Source organism: Fukomys damarensis, unplaced genomic scaffold (genome assembly GCF_012274545.1).
Source record: "Fukomys damarensis isolate Sample0158 unplaced genomic scaffold, DMR_v1.0_HiC HiC_scaffold_32, whole genome shotgun sequence".
Lineage (NCBI taxonomy): Eukaryota > Metazoa > Chordata > Mammalia > Rodentia > Bathyergidae > Fukomys > Fukomys damarensis.
The window spans coordinates 48,439,550-48,453,624 of record NW_022900944.1 but is presented as its reverse complement, the minus strand read 5'-3'; the positions used below and the strand labels follow the sequence as shown (position 1 = coordinate 48,453,624).

Below are 14,075 nucleotides of genomic sequence, written 5' to 3'. Positions count from 1 at the left end.
GCCTGGCTGGGCCACAGGCAGCCTCAGCTCTCTTGGCCACGTACCCTCTGTGTGATGCTGCGGCCAGCACTCAAAAATAACACCCTGCACGGGCGGGGCGTCAGGAGGCGAGATGGCTGGCTGTGGCGGCAGGTGACAGTGGTGGGAGGTGGGTGGCCAGCAGGGCACAGGGCCTGGGGGCCAAGCTGGGCGGTACAAAGGTGCACCCAATCAGGAGGCGCCAATGTGGCCCAGACTGCTGTTTCCTGCTTCCTGGCGGTTTGTGTAGGAGGAGCAGGATGCGGACAGGAAGGGACAGCGCAGGCTGGTGCCACCGCTCACTTGCGAAGCCCTCCCTCTGCCCGCTGCTCGGGGCTTTCTTGGCTGGGTCTGCTCCCGACAGAAGGAACGCGTGTTGCGGGGGTGGGGGCCCAGCATGTGTGTGTGTGAGACTGTGTGTGTGTGTGTGTTCAAAATACAAAAAACAGAAACGTGGCTACATCAGCTGCAGAGGCGGGCCGGCTCCATCCCTGCCAAGTTCCCTCTGCACAGCACACGGGGCTCCAGAGGCCCGGGGAGCAGACGAGGTGAGGGCGGTGTGGAGAGCAGTGGACACCAGGCTGCCAGGGACCAGAGCCACAGACAGCACTGTGGCGATTGCTGGAGCCACTGGAGCCACGTCGGGAGGTGGCAGCGTGCGGCCAAGGGCAGGGCCAGGAGCTGGAGAGGAGCGGCAGGCACAGGTACTGGCTGCGTGCGGCTCTCGGGCACAGGCGCCTGGCATCTGTGGCGGGTGCTGCTGAGAGCGGGTCCTATGCTGGGCGGGCCGCGTGTGGGCACAGTCATGCCCACAGGGCATGGGCACCGGCACCCGGCCAGCTCTGAGGGCAGAGCAGCCTCTGGGCCCCCAGTGCCGCCCTGGGGCTGGTGCCCATTGTTTACCAGGGAGCCGCGCCTGAGGAAGCAGGTCGCACCGCGGTGGTGCCGCCACCCGATGCCCGTGGGCTCCCAGGTCCCAAGTTGCCTGTGGATGCCGTGCGCTTCCTCTGACAAGCAGGGGGTGGAAGACACGGGGGCCACACCGGAGTCCAGAGCAGCCAGCGATGCGCCGCCCCTCCGCTCCCATCTCCCCAGAGCCCCGTCCTTGCCCACAGCCTGGGTTGGCACCTCGTTGTCTATGTGCTGATCAACGGGACTGAAGCCAAATGTGCTGCCAACTCGGGTCTGGGCATTGGTGCCAAGGAGCCAGCTGCTGAGGATGCAGGCGGGGTGGACTTGGCAGTGAGGGGCCCAAGGTGGGGGCTTTCCAGGCGGCTCCAAGGACAAAGCCTTGTCCCTTTCCCACAGTCACAGGCCAGCAGAGAGTGTGTGCGGGTGGGCTGCAGCATGTGGGTGGCCTTGGGTGGGCCAGCATGGAGTGGGCAGGGTGCAGTACCAGTCCCCGTGCCCAGCGCCCTGGCTTCCCAAACACCGGGCCCACAGAGCTGCCATGGGGCACTGGGACGTATGCCAGGCTGGGCACAGCAGAGGACACCACAGCCACACTCCGGCTGCCTCAGTGCCCACACCAGGGTGTCCTTGTGGGAAGTGGGGGCATCACTGGGTGCCAAGAAGGGGCTGGGCTTTGAGAATGGAAAGTCAAATCCAAAGCCCAGGAGAGGCTAGGGCTTAGGCCAGGGCTGGAGACAATGCTGAGGGCTTGGTGAGAGGCGTGGAGCTAGGCAGTGGAGGGAGGAGGCCTTGGGGGAGGCCCAGACCCCAGCCTGGAACTGGCTGGCATCCCCTCGTCACTTGCCCTGGGCCTCGGGGACCAAGAAAAGCTCACAGCCTTTCAGTTACAGACTCCAGCTCAGGATCTCACTGGGTAGAAATAGGGCCTCAGGGGCAGGGTGGCTCTGGCTCCCCTGCTCCCCGACCAGAAGCTCAGCAGCACCCCAGGCCCTTGGGAGCCCTGGGTAGAGGCCTGGTGCTGCTGGGAATCTGCCAGGTGTCTGTGGCTTACTGGGTGTCAGACACAGGGGTATCCAGGACCCTGGCAGTCATCTGAGTGCAGGACTGCCCAGGCTTCTCTTCCCCTTGCCCACTGGGCACTTGCTGGCCTGGCAGGAGCCCTGGACTGGGTGCCCAGTGGATTGCAGTGGCCCTGACTGTCGGCTGTGACCCCGGCTCTCCGCACAGCCAGCTCTACAGCCATGCAGCCCCTGCCCAGCTCTCTCTCCCCTGCTAACATGGGTGGGCACATACTGCCAGTCTCTGTCATGTGGTCAGTGCCAGGTCCTGGCCTGCTCTGCTGAGGCCATGTGTGCCCCTGTCTGGACTCTCCAACCTGAGCTGCCCTGTCCCTGGCACAAGGAGCAGTTAGGGCCCAGGGCTGGCATGGGGAGAGCACCCAGCGCCTGCTCTCTGCACTGGGTGGTGATTCCCAGGGAGGGAGGCTGCGGAGGCCGCATGCCCACCCAGCCGCTCCTCCCGTCCGCCTCCCGCATTTCACAGTGCCTGCCTCCTGTGCTGGCGTCCGCTCCCAGGAGACTCCCGCCAGATGTTCCGGGCCCCACGTTACTCCCTGATGAAATATTCATAGAGACTTCTGCCTTCTGACACAAAGCCTTCTGCAGCTTCCCTGGTTCCTGCTCCCAGCACCCCAGCCACATCGCCATTCGGCCCTCGCCTGCGATGGACAGGTGGTGCTTCTGCACGCCTGGGGGTCACGCCAGGCCACACTGCTGGCTCTGGGGGTGAGGGGAGCACAGGGTTGTGTCCCGGTGCCCAAGAGGGCCAGAGTGTCCCCTGGCCCACCCCGGCTGCAGGGGCTCCCTCCCAACCCCAGTGCCCATCTGGCTGCCCAGGAGGACTGGGCCTGGCCTGCGCTGGCACTTCCGGTGGCCTTCACATCCAGCCTGAGTTTCCAGACACACAGGGGCTGAGCCCAGACTGCCTGCCCCTGGCACCCCAGCTCTCCTGAGGCCAGATCTCGACTCAGCCACTGTCAGCAGCGACTCAGGGGCCCAGGCCTGAGAAGCACCCACTGCACTCCTGCTCCAAATGGCTATGCCCCAGATGGATGACAAGGTGTGTCCTCTGTCGGGCCTTCGTGCCTGAGCTCAAGAACCCCCTTACCACACGCCACCCCACTGCAAAGCTGAGGCTGCGTGGCTGCCCTGCTACTGGAGGGCACAGAGGGCGCAGGGTCAGGAGACAGAGGTGGTGGGCAGCAGCCCGGGGTCTACCACTCCTGTGCGCCCAGTCTGCTGCACGCTGTGTGGTCCGCATCGCCTCCAGGCCTGCGTCCCCGTACTTGCTGAGTTGACCCCAGCGGCACAGTTCCCACTCAGCGTCCCAGGCAGCTGGTGGTGACCAGGCTCCACTCAGCCATAGCCACTGGCTGCCGGGTTTGAGACAGCCCCTCCCACCACCTCCACCCTGAAGCCACTGTCACAGAGGGCCAGGAGACCATGGCCATCGGTGGAAGAGGGTGTGGGGCCTGCAGGGGTTTGGCCTGGTCCCACTGCACTCCCCTCAGGCTTGAGGTCCTCCATCCCACAGCATTACCCTGCGAAACTGCAGCTGCCTGGCCCTCCTGCGGCCACTGGCAGCTGTGTGGGGTCCTTGGGCACTGCCAACTCTGGGATCTGCACTTTGGGTGAGGAGGAGATGGGCGGCAGAGGGAGTCCGGGGACAGGGTGAGCGGGCAGCAGTGCAGGGAGCAGCAGCCAGGTGAGCTGCAAGGATCCCGCATCCTGGCTTCCCAGGGAGGAGGGAGATGGTAGGGTGTCCCGTCCCGGGCAGGGAGAGGAGGGGAGGCAGGTCCAGGTCTACCCTGGGGGTGCAGATGGGCAGGCGGAACCCCCAGGCCCTGCTGCACTGTGTCCCGGTGCCTCCCCTCCCAGCACCAAAGCTGGTCTGCTCTGCCCAGGTCCTGCTGTCCCCACTGGGGGGGCTTGGGACGGCCAACTCACTGCAGCGACAGCCACCCATCTTGCTCTGGGCTGGGTCTTCAGCAGTCCCTGACTCTGATGACTGTCACTACAGCAACAAGGCTGAGAAGTTTCACCCTGCCAGTCACTGGACCAAGCTAGGAGCTGTGCCAGGTGGCCCCGTCCAGTCCTGGGGTAGACGGCTCAGAGAGGTCACACTGCTCCCCAAGGCCACAGAGTGGCAGGGGCAGAGCCCGGGATGGAGTTCTGAGTGTCCTGGAGCCCTGGCCTCGGGGCCGGACCCCTCCCGGACCTCCTCACCCTGAGGCCCTCCCCACAGGGCGGTGACATGAGTGACCCGGTGGGTGCAGGGCTGTGTCGCCGCGTCACGCTCTCCCACACTGCTGAGGGAGCCGTGATAAGCTGTGCGTGTGGTGTAGGACTAATGTGCTCTGCAGAACAAATGGTGTTCATTTGCAGCACAGCCCGGCGCCCAAGGGCGGCCACGGCAGCTGCACCAGAATTAACGGCCTCACGCAGAATTATCGAGCCAGGTGTCGCCATCAGAGGGTCAAAGCACTGGTCCCAGGCCCCGAGGCTGCGCACCCCAGGGAGGAGGCCGGTCGAGGAAGGTTTCAGGGACCCTCTCCGCTCCCGGGGTTTCTGTGCACAGTGGGCACTGCACACTGCCTACCCGGGGGTCGCCCATCCGGAAAGGGGCCATTGCCGATCAGCTGCCACCAACATGCGACTGGGGCCAGACCTGCCCAGCTCACAAGGGCCTGGGGACCCTGGACGTCCATGTCCTTCCTTCCCGCCCAGGGTCACACTCTGGCTCCCAACCCCGCTCACACGGGGCCTAATTAACCTGTCCGCCTCTCTCCTGCCTATTACTTGCTGTCGCTGCCCAGAGCTGGCGGTCCCTATCGATTGCTCCAAGATGCGTGGCTCCAGCGATCTGTCCCGCTGAGGAGCGTCTGCCCAGGTCTGAGGAGTGAGCTGCATTTGCATGCTGCCGCTCCAGGGTGACTCCAGGAACCCCAGCATCTGACGAACCCTGCACATTGCCACCCACCTACGCTGTTCGCTGACCCTGCAGGCTGCAGAGCTCCCTCTCCTCTCTGGAAAGCTGAGTGTCCAGCAGGAAGCGGAGGTCTGGACCAAGGCGCCTGTGCCGGGCAGGGGTGGGGGCGTCGCCTGTGGGTAGAAGGGTCACACGAGAACCTCTTCCCTTGGGGACACACTCAATTCCCCCTCACAGGTCAGTGCTGGGCACACACAGGTCTTCAGTGGGCACTTCTGGAGCCATGGTGGACAGACCCTGGGCTTAGCATCTCAAATCTTTAGCCATGGGCCTCTGAGAGCATCTGGTACAACACCCTCAAGTATAAATGAGGAACTCAAGGCCAGCAGAGAGGGTGCAACCGAACCAATCACAGCCCTGGGCCTTGGCTGCATGGGCATGCATCAGAGGCCAGTCCATGTCTTCTAGCGGGGACTCTGGGGTCTGCGATACTCTGTGACTGCACCTCAACTTGCCTCCTGGCAAGGGCTTCTATAGAGAGCATACTGTGAGGCTATAGCCCAGCTGCCTCAAGTCCTCCGGTAATGATAGCCCAGGAGAGGTGGGACTCTCTGCTTGCTGCAATCTCCTCGGTTGTCCTGACAACACACACATCGTCTGGAAGCCCCGGGATTGCTCTGTGCCACACCACTCAGGCGTGACTACCACATTGCTGGCCCTGGCCGCAGCACACAAAGTAGCCTCTCGACCTCCTGCGAGGGCTCCTTCTTCAGCCTTTACCCCTCCCTGGAAAGTGTGTCCTTTATGGGACAGGAAGCAGTAAAAGATGGGCTATGAACTTGGGAGTTGGGTGTTCAAACGACTTGGGTTCAAGTCATCTCTGTCACTACTTAGGATCTCTGTATCTCTGTAATTAGACGAAGCAAGGGTGATAGCAGTAATACAACAAGAGTGAGAAGGTGTGCAGAGTAGTCTGCACAATGTTTAGCACAACATAAGTGAGCAGAAAATGCCAAGGCTTGTGACGATGGTGATAGTGATAGTGAAAATGGTGGCAACTAACATGGTGCTGTTGCTCACACTACGAATAGATTTGCGTTGGAATTCTTCCAGGACTTCCCACACTCTTGGGCTCACAGTGCAGAGAGGAGCCTCTCTCTCTGTGGTTACAAACTAGCGTGTCCAGCAGAAGGCCAGCTGCCTCACCAGTCCCTTCACTGGCTTCCCAATGGACAGACCTCGAAGTGTCCAGGCCAGAGGCCACAGTGCTGCGAAGGCTCCAGGGCAGCGCTGTCCTGCAAGAGCCAGAGACAAGCTGGACAGGCACCGCAGAGTCGGAGTCCCGCCATCTGCGTGCACTCGAGCAAAGGCAGCCTCACAAGGCCTCCTCAGAAAAGGACCCAGGAAGCCAGGGGAAGACACAGAGAGCCGGACTCGGGGTCGGTCCAAACGGCCCTGAGGTGGGGAAGGAAAGGGCATGCAGGGCAGGGTCCCTGCTGAGCAGGCCGAGGCTGGTCGCGGGCACAGGCTGGGCTCACCGGTGGATGAGGAGCGAGACCTGGGGTGGGAGGCATTCCGGGCTGAACCTGTCCTTAGCTTTGTGGATCGGAACTCCTGAACCCGCTGCTCTGTCTGTTCCTGGTACCATGCTGCTAGTCTCTATTCCTCCTGCTCATATGTCCACTTTACTGAGAAATTCAACTGAAAAATAAATTTTGAGTCAGGTGCAGTTATGCACTTGGTAATCCTGCCACCCTAAGGCTAAGGTGGGGGGATCGGAAGCTTGAGCCCAGCCCAGGGAATTCAGCAGTTTAGTAAAACCCTGCCTCAAAATTTAAAGGGTGGGGGAGCTGGGGATGTAGCTCAGTGTGAAGGTCCTGGGTTCAATCCCTGGTACCACAAGAAAGAAGGGAAGGAGGAAGGGAGAGAGGGAGGGAGGGGAGGGCAGGAGAGGGAAGGGAAGGAAAGGAAGGGGGATTTCGCCTCTAACACACACATTACACGCGTGTGGTGGCACCATTGCTGAGCCGCAGACCTCTGCCCATTGTGGCCCACAGGACACTGGACCGGGCCCAGCTCAACCCCACGGCTCCCACCAGGACAACAAAAGCACCTTGGAGAGCCTGGTGGGTGCTTTTGCGCGTCAAGGCAGGCATGTGGGGTTCATCTGCTGGGGAAAAGGGAGAGCAGGGTCAGCTGGCTCCCTTCACCCCTCACCCAGGCAAGGGTGCCGAGCGGACCTCTGCTTTCAGGCCCCTCCCGGGTAGGGTGGCCGCCGGCCACATCTGCTGTGCGCACACAGCGGTTCCAGATGCAGCAGAAGCCGAATGTCAGCCCCATCTCCTCACAATCATTCTCCGCACCCTCTTAGCACTGCAAGAACGCAGCCTGCTCGTTTGAATGCATAATTAGCCTGCGCATTCTACCTCACTAATTTCAAAGCGGGGACAGGAGTGGAGGGGGCTCTAGGAATTTGCATATTAATTTAGCCAAGGGAGAGAAAAATTGTTTACCACTTTCTTCTCCAGTTGCTCACAGAGGACTTAACTCTTTCCTGCTCCATCTGGAGCCCAGGGAGGGTGTGAGGGGCTGCAGCCCTGCTCCCAAGGCCCCAGTGTGGTACCAGGTACAGCCGGGGTTTGGCTGCAGCCTCAGTCTGCCAAGGACCCTGGCTTCCTCCTCAGCTGGTCCTCACCTGCAGCGCTCAGGAAGTGGAGCTGACCAGCCACTCCCTCACCTGAGTCTGTTTCTTCATTTATTCCACAGCCCTCCATGGTCCCCAGACCCAGAGTCGGCACAGTAATGGCCATGGGTGAGGCTGACCAAGGCTGCCTTCCCTTGCAGGGCAGAGCGCTGTGCTCAGCTGGGTGAGGGGCTTTCAGAGGTGACAGGGCAGGCTTCCTGGAGGAGGTGCCCCACCAGGTCTCACCATGAGGACACCCGAGGCACTGGGCAGGGCATTTATTCCCACTCAGCTGGGGTACACAGCTGTGAAGGCTGGTGGCAGGCCTGGAGGGTGCCCTGGGCCTGCACCAGACAGATAGCTTGCCACCCTACCTGCGGCACCCAGGGAATGTGGGGACCCCTAGAGGATGTGCTAGGTTGCAGTGAGGGGGCAGCTCGAGGCTCTGTGCTGGAGAAATCATGATGTGCACCCTGCTTGATGCCCCCAGGAGGGTGCCACACTGCCGCACCACCCACCCCCACAGGCCACAGGGACAAGAGCCTGGGATACCAGGCTGCCACCCCGGGGCTGCCACCATGCTGTCCTCTACCTGGCAGGGCCTATTGGGCAGGTTCATCATGGCAGGACGGGCTGAGGAACTGCCAGAGGTCCTGAGCACCCAGGGTGGCCATGGGCATCCAAAGGCAGGAACCAGGACATGGGTGTCCAGGGCTGAGGCCCAAGAGGGCCTCAGTTTACTCATCTGTGTCACAAGGTCCCGCTCTGGCCATGGCAGCCACCATTGTCACTCACAACACTCCCACAACCTCGCCGTGTCTCTGGGAGCCTTGGCCCTGAAGTCAGCATGCACAGCCTTGCAGTGGCGGGGGGTGGAGTGATGCCCTCTAGCTTGGCCCCATACAGGTGACCTGCACCAAGAGGCCCCACCAAGAGGTCCTCGTGGCTTTGGCAATGAAGGGCAGGAGACTAAGAGACACCAGTAGACCACAGGGACCGGGCCATGGCCCAAGGGCACATCCTCCCATGACACCATTCCACGTGCCCCGGGGTGCCCACACCGTGTCTGCTGTCTTCACAGCACCTGCCTGGAGCTCTGCTGCACACACTTCCACTCTGTCCCATCTGGGTGGTGCACTGGGACCCAGCAGGCAGCTTCAGGCATGCAGAGACTGTGCTCTGAAATGGTGGCAGGGCCCTGGCTACCCGTGACCTCAGGAGCTGCCCCTGCCCATCTCCGTCAGCACACCCACGGGGAGGCCAGGCCCCCACTTCCGCTTGGCACACGCCAGGCAGACCAGGGCCATGCACAGAAGTGGAGGGCGGCACGAGCATCGCTGTGGGAGGGGCTGCAGAGCCCCGGTCCCCACTGCCCAGGACAGGAGGTGAGGTGGCAGAGATCAGCCAGGGTCGGGCAGAAGTGCAGGACTCGGGACACCAGGAGGCCCACGTCAGGAGAGCACTGGTCATGAGAGGAGGTGGTGCTGGCACGCAAGAGGCTAGCAGACAGTGAGGCCAAGCCACACAGTGTCTGCCTGCCTCCGAGCCCTGCTGTCCTTCAGCCGCCCTGCCAGCACTCCCTTGGTACCGGGAGAGGAGCACAGAGGTCCCCGTGGCTTCCTCCATCTGAAGAGCAGCATGGCCCGCCATTCTCGCTAGGGTCCGAGGGAAAGAACAGGTCCAGGAAGAGGCCATCCCAGGTGGGGGCGTCCCCGGAGTTGGGAGGCACAGAACCGGTTCACTGCCTCCATCCCGGCCAAGGGAAGGCGCTGGGGCACAGGGTGGCCTCAGCCCAACCTGGAGGGTCAGAAGGGATGCTGTGTCTGCAGACCCAACACTACACTCATTCATCCAAGCCTGGGCTCTCTCTCTCCTCCCTCTGCCTTCCCAGACTCAGCCTAGGAGGCAGGGTGAGGACCAGAGCAGGGCCCACAGGCTTCACAGATACAGAGTCCCAAGCAGCTTCCTTTAAGGGCTCAGCTCTTGAACCCCAATCCAGTGCATCAGCCAAACCCAGCTGGGGGAAGCGAGACACAGGCTTCTCCTCTCAGGCCTGGGCTCCCACAGCCGGGGGCCAAGTAGCCCCTCTTCCCCACAACTGCTGTCAGGTGTCTATGGCAGGAGGGCTGGGGCTGGGGCCTGTGTGGACCCCCTGTTGGGCAGGAGGGCAGCCCTGGGGCAATGGGCCCCAGGCAGTAGAGCCAGCTCCCACACGGCCCTCCAGCCACCTCGTCCCTTGAGGTGGATCTGTCTCAGAGGTAATCTGTCTGCCTCCACAGCTGGCTGTCATCACACATCTGTGAACCAGTTTCATTTCACTGTCATTAAAACCCCCAGGCCTGACAGGTAGGGAGAATCCAGGGCAACCAGGGCCCAGCACCCACTGCAGCTGGGGAGCTGCTCCTCCGCAGGTCCAGGACTCAGCCCTGCCCCAGCACCACAGGGCCAGGGGGAGGCAGAGGCCTGGGAAGGCTGGGAAGCCCGGCCATCTGTCACCAGGGGCTGGGCCACATGGAGGTCACTGGGTGGGCACTGCTCATCCACAGACCAGGCAAGGAGCCCGGAGGTCCTGGACAGGCAGGTCACACAGCTGGGACCAGATACCTCCAGCCTTGTGGACCTGTGGCTCCCAGCAGGTCTCAGGCCATCCTGCCCCGTTCCTATGCCGGGGCCAGGGGCCCCTGAGGTGGTCCCCCAGGGCTAGGGACAGGTGGCCCAGGTGCCTGAGCTATTAAGGATACCCCACAACGCTGGGCTACTGCTGGCTCCACCTCTGGAAATCTCCCCATGACTCAGGACACTCTACTAACAGCTCTTAGCTGTGGCTCCATAAGGCCACAGCGAGAGGTAAGACACATCCACACCACAAGGGGGCGCTAGACCCAGCTTCAAGGAAGAAAGGGCCCATGCGGTGACCATCACTGGGTCCAGCCTGCGGGACTTTAGTCTTGTCCTCTTGCCAGTGAGCACAGGGCACCAAGTTCGAGCACACGCTGCACCCCAGGCCTGGCCGAGCCCCACCTCCAGCAGACCCATCCTTCACGGGAAGTCCATCCTCACTGCCTGCTGCGTCCCTCTGCAGTGGGGACCCCAGTGTACCCCAGGGCTGGAGGCGTCCAGAGGGCCCGGGCGAGGGTCCCCCAGAGCCTGGAGCCCAGCGAGCGGAGGGTTAAGCACTGATTGCAGCTTTGTCTCTGCATCAGTGTATATAATGTAGTCCTCATTTGCATACTGCAGTGTGCGCTCAATTAAAATGAACTTTTAATTTCTTCTAAGTAAATTACTTCTTGCTGGTACGTGATGCGCACAAATGTCAGAATAATGGGGGAGCCTTAATGAGCTGCAGAGCAGAAGAGGCTGCTGGGAATAACCCCAGAACACATGTGTCCACACACCACACCGACACAGGCCTCGGCGGGCCATGCCGGACCACAGCCCTGTCCACCACCACCAGCAGACACTGGCACACCCAGGTCGGGCAGTGGGCGCCCACTCACACCCTCTCCTGCAACAGCCTCCCTGACTGTCAGATGCATGCACTCATGGACACACACACACGTGCATTCCTGAACAAACAGGTCCCTCAGGACACTCGGATTCTGCTAACCTCAGATTCATTTCCTGCTCCTCCTCATTTAGGCTGCAAAGAAGAAAGTGAGGTCAGGGGCACTGCAGCAAAGGGACAGAATCCAGAGCCCAGGGACGGCAGAAGCAGGAATCACCCCACCCCATCCAGGCCCAGCCACATTGGACAGTGGGGGAAACTGAGGCTCAGAAGAGTGGCACTGTCCAGCTGCCCAAGGCACAGGTGAGCACAAGGCTAAGGTCCATCTGCCCAAGGGCCGTGCCATCCTCCCCGCACAGTTCTCTTCACGCTTCTGGAGCCGACATCAGAAGCGAGGGCACCAGTGCTCCTGGCACTGGGTGGGGGTGGTAGGAGGCCAACAGGAGCCAGGTAGGAGCCTTGCTCGTTTCAGCACCTTGGAGAGGGCCCAGGCCCTGGGGCCGACGGGGTGGGTGTGGGTGGGACAGGGCCTCTGCCACAGCCCGCCCGGTGCCTGGGGCCCAGTGCCACACCACCCTGGCCAATCCCAGGACCCCGGTCTCCTCTGCACCCCTAAACTGCCAGGCTGGGGAACACGAGGGCCAGCATGCAATGCTGTGAGGAGAAGCGTGTGGGCAGCGTGGTGCCCTGCTGGAGAGTTAGAGGCGTCCTGGAGGGGCCCCATGCAGAGGCTTACGGTGACCCCAGGCCATGCCCACTGCAGGATGCAGGAGCACCAAGGGACAGGTCATGGGCACAGTGGTCCCAGGCCAGGGAGGCAGGGCAGGGGCAGCGCTCTTGGGGACCCTTCATTTTTCCGGGCCAAGCAAAAGGCCCCGTGTGGAAGCCAGTGAGGGCCCTGGTGACACATAGGAAGCCCTGCATGGCCTCACCAAACAGATGGAAACCAAGCTAACGGGCTTAGGAAGGGTGGCCAGGGGCAACTGGGCAGGGGCCAGGGGGCTGTCAGGGTGTGGCCTGCAAGAATGGAGGAGTGGTACATCCACTGCCCAGGGAGGGACGCTAAGGCTGACCCCAGACTGGAGGGTGACAGGAGAAGGACCAGGCAGCACCTCAATGCGGAGTCCAGGCCCCCACACACCCGTCCCCTCACAGGCGACCTCCACGGCTTTGTCCCCCAAACTCACACCTCAGCTGGCTGGGCAGCCACCCTCCAGTGCAGCCCTGACAGCTGAGCTGACCACACACTGGCCTCCAGGCCCGTGTGCTACCTTGGCCACCAGGGTTCTACCCCTTCCCACGACAGGACACCCCAAGCCAAGGCCCTGCTCCTCCAACAACCAGCCCCTTCGGGTGCTTTTCTCCGTCTGCCCTGCACAGCCCACTGCCCACCTCCCTGGGACCTGGGAATGGGGCCTGCGTGGTGCAGAACAGGGACGTGTCCCTAGGGTTTCCTGAGAAACCCTAGGACTTGAACTCGGCCATGCCCACTGCAACAGCTCTGCTACCCCTGCCGAGTGCCAGTTCCCATCCCGGGGCCCTGCCCGCCCTACAAGACAAGCCCCCCACTGTGCCCCCTTTCCATGCCTCCTCGTCCTGACGGGCCTGACAATCTGCTCGCCTGGAGCATGTACATGTGTTTGTGTGTGTGCGTGCATGCAGGCATGTTGTGTGCATGTTGCATGTGTGTGTTGTGTGCCTGTGCCCACATGAGGTGACAGGAGCCCAGCTTTCCCCATCACTGCAATTTACATTGAACCGCAAATTAATTTCATAATTTTCCTCTCTAATTATGCCAACATCTGCTGCAAAGCCAAGCTGTGCACATGCATTTTAATGTCCCCTCCTCCCACAGCACCGCTGTCTGTCTCTGCACTGAACTTTTCAATAATCATCGCCGAGAGAAGATCTTGACTTCCATTTCTCTTGCCTTTCAAGAGGGGGACAGAATGGGGGAGGGAGGGGCGGGGCTGTGGAGAGAGGCACAGGAGGAGAGCAGGAAGCAGCCCTGGAGCCCACAGCACTGCTAGGCTGCTCCCGGCTGCAGACCAGGACGGCAGAAGCAACTGGGGACCAGGCAGCTGGGCTGGGAGCTGGACACGTCCATGGGCACCACACTGCCTTCTGGGCAGCTGCATGGCCACCTCAGGGCACCCTGGCACTTCTCCTGTGTGGCATCTGCCAGTCTCTGAGGCCTTGGCCGCCCATGGGAAGCTGGCCTGACACCTGTCCTTGTGCCTGCACCCGGAGGGAAGGTGCCCTCTGCCGCCCTGCCCCACATGCTGGCTGGGGAGGGAGGATGGTGGGCCCAGGAGCTTGGGGCAGGAAAGCTCCGGAAACGACCACACCCACAAGTGCCTGAAGTGGGAGTGTGAGTGTGTGTGTGGCTGTGTCACGCACAGGAGCACTTGTGCAAGTGCCGGGGAGCATGTGCACTACATGTGTATCTGCTCACGCAGGGGCTGCATGCGTGTGCCCAGACCGGGCTGGGCGCCTGCAAGGGGTCCCCAGCCACACGTGTGCCGTGCCGGGCAGGGCTCCACAGCCCAGGGCCCTCACCAGTGACAGGGCAGGTGCAGGCCCGTGCTGCCACCCTGGAAAGGCACAGCTGAGGCCCAGGACCACGTGGGCAGCAGCACCAGCGAAGCCCACTCCACGCTTTGACAGATCCCGCTGAGCTGCCAGAACAAAGTCTAAGGCACTCTAAAGAAGACGGCGTGACCTATGCTCTCAACGCAGCTTGTACCATGTCCCACACACAATGGAAAGTTCCTAAATAGCAAAGGACCAGGAATATCTAACAAGAAAAGAAAAACAGCTAATAAAACAGACCCAGCGATAATGTCAATATTGAAATTAGAAGAGAAACATTGAAAAAAAAGGCCAGGGATTTAGCTCAGTGGTTCGGTGGCCTGCCTTGCAAGTGCAAGGACCCGAGTTCAATCCCTGGTACTGAAAAAAAAAAAAAAA

General features: G+C 61.7%; 1 long non-coding RNA gene across 3 annotated transcripts; it reads left to right on the top strand.

The window, feature by feature from the left end:
- Positions 1 to 215: 215 nt before the first annotated feature.
- On the top strand, positions 216 to 14,033 carry LOC104864543. 3 transcript variants are annotated; one of them, XR_004514962.1, is made up of 4 exons: positions 216 to 722; positions 2,473 to 3,048; positions 3,893 to 5,046; positions 5,155 to 6,642. It is a non-coding gene; the product is annotated as an uncharacterized LOC104864543 (long non-coding RNA). The 3 variants fall into 3 exon arrangements; XR_780935.2 differs by lacking the exons at positions 2,473 to 3,048; positions 3,893 to 5,046; positions 5,155 to 6,642 and adding exons at positions 11,240 to 11,408; positions 12,961 to 14,033; XR_004514961.1 differs by having other exon boundaries at positions 3,893 to 6,642.
- The last annotated feature ends 42 nt before the right edge of the window (positions 14,034 to 14,075 follow it).